This window comes from Bactrocera oleae, chromosome 6, assembly GCF_042242935.1.
Source record: "Bactrocera oleae isolate idBacOlea1 chromosome 6, idBacOlea1, whole genome shotgun sequence".
Lineage (NCBI taxonomy): Eukaryota > Metazoa > Arthropoda > Insecta > Diptera > Tephritidae > Bactrocera > Bactrocera oleae.
Genome location: NC_091540.1, coordinates 12,222,926 through 12,230,511, shown reverse-complemented (window position 1 = coordinate 12,230,511; position 7,586 = coordinate 12,222,926). Strand labels below are relative to the sequence as shown.

Here is a 7,586-nt window from a genome sequence, read left to right as displayed (position 1 = left end):
TTGTATGACAGCATATAATATATGTATGTTCGTTCTGAACAATTTTCTCACATATCTGCTGTTGTCATTGACAATAAACTGTGTCGAATTTTGTGAAGATAACTCGTCAAATTCAAAACTTTTCCATAGATATGGATATGTACCGCGACCTATTGTGCCCCTTTTCCATACAACTACTTGAGATTGATCGTTCGGTTTGTATGGCAGCTTTATGCTGTAGTAATCTAATATCGGCGGTTCCGACAAGTGAGTAGCTTCTTAGTAAAAAAAGCACGTGTGTAAAATTTCAGGTCGATATTTCGAAAACTGGGGAACTAGTTCGCGTACATACAGACAGACGGAAAAACAGACAAACGTGTTTAAATCGACTCAGCTAGCCATGCTGATCATTTATGTACCATATATTATATATTTTATAGTGTCACCGATGTTTCCTTCGGATTGTTACAAGCTTCGTGGTAAACTTAATATTATTTAATATATACTGTTAAGGGTATAAAAAAGTAATATTTATGAGAATATATGTGGATATGCGTGCAGTTTAGGTAACTGAAATGATAAATGTACATAGATGTATTTTAGGAGTAGCATTACATAAATTTTTATTTCAATAATTTTTTCAGCATACAACAAACTAGTTTCGAACTAGAACAAAATTTATGACGTTTGGGGGACTTTTGAAATTTTAGATAATGTATTGGAAAACTTTAAAAAGGTATAATTTCGATCTAAAAATATTGTCAAACTGCATGACATATGTAGCTGTAATAAAATATATGACAATTGTTGAAATTGAATTAAAATTTTCAAAAAAAATATTTAAAAATATGCAAAAGAAATTTTGCAAAACTACGCATTAAAACACGAATAAATTTTAGGTTGCAAAATGTGTTCTTTTGCTTAGGTTAAGCAATTTCCAGCACATTGCTCGTCAATAAAGGTCTCGTATACAATCAGAATATGTACGCGTATATAATTTTCATGCACTCAGCTGAACTCTAGATTTGCTGAACCACACTAATAGACTACACACATACAACGCGGGCTCATAAATTAAGGCAGTAGCAAATAAAATTTAATTTAAATCGCATAAAAAACTATTTTAATCAATTAAACTTGTGAACGCTGCAAATAGACTGTGAAAGGCATACAAAGAAAAGTACACAGAAATAAAAATTTATTTTAAATGCTCATAAAATTTTATTAAAGATTTAGGGTTTTAGGAAATACGAGTGTGCAGAGTATGCTGAGCGAGTGCTATGTTCGTTATATTAAGAGCTGTCAGTAGTCCGAATTGTTCGGAACCCAGTCACACTACGCGGAATTTAAAATTTTCGCTATGGAATAGTTGAAAATGTTGCAGTAGTGTTGTTTAAAGTCTATTTTATTGCAAGCACAACTATTTAAGTGGCACAAAGCATTTAGTGAAGGTGGTCAAGCCAACGAAAACTTGCCACATGCGTGTCGTTCACCTACCACGCTATTGATAACGGTAACATCGAAAATTTAAAGAAACAGTCTTTGAAAATCGTTTTGTTGGCATCAGTGAGATGACAGCGGAACTTAACATCTCTTCTAGATCGACTCAACACATTTTATTGTAGTTTAGTTGTTTTGGATATGAAGCATGTCGATGATAGACTCGTACCAAAAAACTTGAAACTTTTGCAAATATAGTAGAGGTACAGGGCACAAAAGTGATGTCGCTGAGCAGCTTACAGTCAACAAATGCAAAATTTTAGCTCAGCTTGCCAATATATTTGTACACCATACTTAGTGGTAAACATCTAATAAATCAGCTATATTATGTATTGATATTTTTGGCACTTTCTTTCTCGGTTCTAGTAAGTGAGTGCGTTGTTGACGTAGGTCAGCTGCTTTATACAGTGCACCCGCAGTTGCTATAATAAAAATCGATTTTCTACTACAACACGTTAGCGCTGCTGTGGGTGTAGCTCGTTGACTTTAGTTTAACGTATTAGCCACTGTATAAATACGTGTGCATGTATATACATAAGTATATGTGCACATATGTATGTATGCGCTTATGTATACGACGTGCATATAAACGAGCAAAAATATTGATGAACTTCGCGGTCAATTTCGTTGCTGTGATAAAAACAGACTGTACTCACTTACATTAGTGTATGTGTGTGTTAATTAATTTATGCATGCAAATATTTATAAGCAAATATAAATAAACACTATTTATAGGTTGCTGATGACCGTGAGAGCTGGGAAGAAAAATGATAAACACAACAGTTATTGCCTTTTTTTTAAACTGCTCACAACAAACACGCGAACAATTGAACAAATTTAAAATCAACATGATCTTGTAAATACTTACACAACTATAGACTGTGTATATGTGTACTCGGATGTGTATTCACTTATACATATATACATATATATAGAGCTGCAGCGAACTGTAACGCTCATTCACTTGAGAGTTATCATCAAGTAACTTCCTTCGCCGTCAATCCGACAACGCGTCGTCGTATAACGCGCGGTTGTCAGCTTTACCGCTACACAATTTAATCTGTTTTATCTTTCAACTAAGTAAATACGTCACTGATTAACTCTTGTATTCTATATTTGTAAATGTCGCGATGCTTGACTGATTTAACTGTCAGCCACTTGAGCTAATCGCAGAAGCGAATGAAAAGCGTTGCCGACATACTTACGCACACACACGCTTGTTTATTTGCTTGAAAAAAAAGAAGATATTAATAATGTAATCACAAAGTAAGTCCAATAACACACACACACACACACACACTTACGAACAATTGCGCTTACAGCTGTGCGTAAAGGCACGGCGACAAGAAGCAGTTTTGCTGCCCACGTAACGAACATAAAGCAATAAATAAGGCAATAAAATTCATGAAGGCGGCCTCAAAGAAAATAAATGCAAACAAACGAAAGATAAAAAATGAAAAATAACTGAAGGAAAATGAAAAAAATTAATGGTAAAATTAACAACAATTGACATAAAATGGTCAATGGACTCGTTAAGCTACGAAGGCAGGGACAGGCTCTGTAAACGACTGTTGTTAAGTGGACGCCTAAAGACGGAAAATTGTAGCAGTGCAATGTAAGGGCGTGTGTATGTTTATGTGCTAACCCCTCATCAAATATGTTGTGGAGCTGATTGCTGCTTTCGTCTTTTTGAATCTTAACGTTTCTTCATGGGTTAGAGTTTGCGAAACAATGATTGACAACACACACGGTTGCCGAACAGGTCAGTGTCAATGAGAGTAAGTTAATTTCGTTCGTTTAAAAAGCGAAAAATCGCTGATATAACAATCTTTTATTTTATTTATAATTTACGTACTCTATAAATGTGCACAGCGCTAATTAAGGTCATACTAGCGACAAGTTTCTTTAACTCTGTTCGTGTAAGATATAAAGTTGGTGAAGCTGGAATCGTAAATTTCATCTCTAGTGTCGATTAGGACAGTGTTGCTGATCGTACTGGCCTATGGTCAGCTTAAAGACTTGCTATTAAATTAAATCTTCAATAATAATAAATTTTTATGACACATAAGTCTTCCGGCTATTTCTCTTTGATTTAAATGCAGATTTACAACTCACCTTAATGCGAAGAAAACCCAAATTAGTACATCCGTCATCGCGCGTAACTATTGGAGCTGTACGCAATCACTTTATGGAAGAATTTGCGGAAGAATCTTGGAGTGCGGGCTTAAAAAATCCAACTCGTGCAAGAATTGAAGCCGGACGACCAAATGCTGCGCGTCGCACGTTCGGTGCAGAGCTTATGTGACAGGCAATGAGGAACGCTATATATATGGATTTCCTTTGGTTCCAAACAAACGGCGCTGCATGCCATATAGCCAACGAAAGAACCAAATTATTGAAGTAAACTTTTAGTCTTACCATATATCCCACGAGGGCCTGTACCGTGGCCTTCAATATCGTGCGATTTAACACCCTGGGACTATTTTTTGTGAGCTAATGTAAAGTCGCTTGTCTATGTAGATAAGCCCGATAAGATTTACGCCTTGGTGGAGAATATTCCGCGCGTTATTGCGGACATAACAAAAAATGGATGAATATTGGACCTCTCGGCTGTTATTTCAACGACGAATGTTGTTATATGTCAGTGCAGCCGAAGTTAACATTTTTTCTTAATTCGAATGCGTTTGCCAAAAGAACACAATAGTTGGTGACGTCATAAATGAGAAAAGGTGTAATTACTATGATAGTTTGACAGTTCCGTCCATTTAAGGCCTACTATAAATACTTTTTTTCTTATATAAAATTAAATATTTTATTAAAATTTTGTGAAATTTTGAAAGAAAAATATTCAAACCTCGGTCATTACGACGTCATTTCCGGCAGTATCTCGGAAAAAGGAAGCTTCCGCGTTTTTAGCAGAACTTCTGACAGGAGCATCAATAGTTAAAAAGAAAAAAATACGTGTTTGAACTTAGGCTATTAACTAGATATTGGACGGAGAAAAACCAAATAAAGTGAAATTTGTATTTTTTGGCAGACGTTTTTAATAAAAACTGTAAATTTTGGTGAAAATTTCTAGAGTTTTTATTTTTTAAATAGTTGTAATTGAGTCAAACAAAAAGAAAAAAACTTCGTTCAAGATAGTGTTAATTGTAACACGAAGATCATTGTGAGAAATCTTGACAACCGATTTTACACAAACTATTGCTCTAATCAACTTAAGAATTAAGAATAACTTTCTAGAGATGTTAAAGAATTAAATAAGATAATAAAATACATTTTTTTGTAAGCCGTGAAACCCATGTAGCCTCTTAAGGAGTAGAACTCATGTCCTATGTCGCAGACAAAAATTCAGTCTAATTTCTGAAAAATGTTTCTAAACTTAACTTTAAAGAATTCTGTAATAAATTTTGTTTTATTTAATTTAATTTAATTTAATTTTATTTTATTTATATTAATTTAATTTTATATTATTTTATTTCATTTTATTTTTTTATTATAATTTATTTTCTTTTATTTTATTTTCTTGTCGTTTCTTATTTTAGTTTAATTAAATTTAATTTAATTTAATTTTATTGTTCCTTATTGTATTTAATATTCTTTTATTTTCTCTTAATTTATTTTGTTTTCCTTTACTTTATTTTATTTTATTTCTGATTATCTACTATCTATCTACTCACTTGCTATTTTCTTTTATTTTATTTGCTTGTCGTTTTCTTATTTTTATATTATATTATTTCCTTTTCTTTTTTTTCCATTTATTTATTTTTATTTATTATTTCTTTTCTTGTCGTTTCTTTTCTTTAATTTTCTTTTATTTAATTTTAATTTTATTTTATTATTATTTTTTTATTTTATTTTATTTTAGTTTCCTTTATTTTCTTTCATTTTCTTTTCTTTCCATTTCCTTTCATTTCTGTGTTTTCTGTTCTTCTATTTAATTTTGTTTTATTTAATTTTAATTTTTTTATTTTATTTGGTTTTTATACTCTCGCAACCTGTTGCTACAGAGTATAATAGTTTTGTTCACCTAACGGTTGTTTGTATCACCTAAAACTAATCGAGTTAGATATAGGGTTATATATATATAAATGATCAGGATGAAGAGACGAGTTGAAATCCGGGTGACTGTCTGTCCGTCCGTCCGTCTGTCCGTCCGTCTGTCCGTCTGTCCGTCCGTCCGTGCAAGCTCTAACTTGAGTAAAAATTGAGATATCTTTATGAAACTTGGTAGACATGTTTCATGGTACCGTGAGACGGTTGGTATTGCAGATGGGCGTAATCGGACCACTGCCACGCCCACAAAACGCCATTAATCAAAAACAAATAACTTGCCATAACTAAGCTCCGCAATAAGATACAAGACTGTTATTTGGTACACAGGATCACATTAGGGAGGGGCATCTGCAGTTAAAATTTTTTTTTTTAAAGTGGGCGTGGTCCCGCCTCTAATAGGTTTAATGTGCATATCTCCTAAACCGCTAATGCTATAATAACAAAATTCACTGGAAGCAAATATTTTTAGCACTTCTATTGACGGTGTGAAAATAGTTGAAATCGGGTGGCAACTCCGCCCACTCCCCATATAACGGTACTGTTAAAAACTACTAAAAGCGCGATAAATCAAGCACTAAACACGCCAGAGTCATTAAATTTTATCTCTGAGATGGTATGAGATGACTTTATAGGAACCGCGTTCAAAATTAGACAGTGGGCGTGGCACAGCCCACTTTTAGGTGAAAACCCATATCTTGAGATCTGCTTAACCGATTTCAACCAAATTCGGTGCATAACGTTCTTTTCATGTTTTTATGTCACAGTGCAAAAATGGGCGAAATCGGACTACAACCACGCCTACTTTCCATATAACACCATTTTAAATTCCATCTGATTATTTCACTTTCCACTATGCAAATCAGGCAACAATGACTGTATCGGGATAAAACTTTGCGTGAATAATGCGATTAAAGTATGCCACCTTGTGGCCAAAAATTGTCTAAATCGAACCAAAACTGTTTAAGCCCCTAAGTACTAAATATGTGGACCCCAGTGCCTATAGTTGACCTTCTACCGAAAATATCAGCCAATCCACAAAGAAATCTCAAACGAGTATACTATTTGACTTTGCGAGAGTATAAAATGTTCGGTTACATCCGAACTTAGCCCTTCCTTACTTGTTTTTACTTTATTTTATTTAATTTAATTTTATTTTATATTATTTCATTTAATTTTATTTTGATTTTTTAATTTTATTTTATTTTCTCTTGTATTTATTTATTTTATTTTATTTTATTGTCCTTTATTTTATTTGTTTATATTTTATTTTTTTAAATTTTATTTTATTATATTTTAATTTAATTCTGATTATCTACTATCGATCTACTCACTTGCTATTTGCCTGTCTCTTACCCCACAACAACACCCATTTTCTTTTGACAATCTATTCACATCTCTCACTTCTTCCCAAGATAGCTCAATTGGCTACTTAAAAATTCGACTAAATAAGCAAAACTGATTTTCCTGTTTGTTGTTATTGCAGCTGCTCTTACCAATTTCATTATTTATTCCATCTAAATTGGCGCATTCCACCGCAACGTGCAATTGAAAGCAACAGCAACAGCTGTAAAGCGCTCGTCCAGTGGAGCACATGTCCAGGCAGCGTGCAACATTCTAGTATTAATCTATTACTCCATAGATTCTTTCTCCCCACCCACGCAGAGCTTCACACTCGCTTGAGTAGCAACCGCATCGGCTGCCTTGCGGCATGTTTTGTTACAGATTTCGTATCGCTACTGGTTTTCTTGCGCTACGGTATTCATATTTGCAATACATTATAATGCAACATACACGCGCACACACACACACGCAGATTGGTGAAAATAAATAAACAGAGCTTTGAATACGGCAGCGTCCATAAGGAGTTGCGCTGAGCTGATATTTTCATTGCAACACATGTTTGGCGTTGGCGTTAAGCAGTGTTGTTGCATGCAACAAACAAACATATGTAAGAATAATTATATAACTTTCGTTGCACACAAATAAGTATGTGTGAATATTTTGTTTTACTCTAGTGCATTTACATATGTACATGTATGTATGGTATGTGT

General features: G+C 33.6%; 1 long non-coding RNA gene across 1 annotated transcript; it reads left to right on the top strand.

Moving 5' to 3' along the window:
• Nucleotides 1-1,895: 1,895 nt before the first annotated feature.
• LOC118680565 (uncharacterized) lies at nucleotides 1,896-4,551 on the top strand. The gene is made up of 3 exons (XR_004976146.2): nucleotides 1,896-2,145; nucleotides 2,215-3,257; nucleotides 3,352-4,551. It is a non-coding gene; the product is annotated as an uncharacterized lncRNA (long non-coding RNA).
• Nucleotides 4,552-7,586: the final 3,035 nt, after the last annotated feature.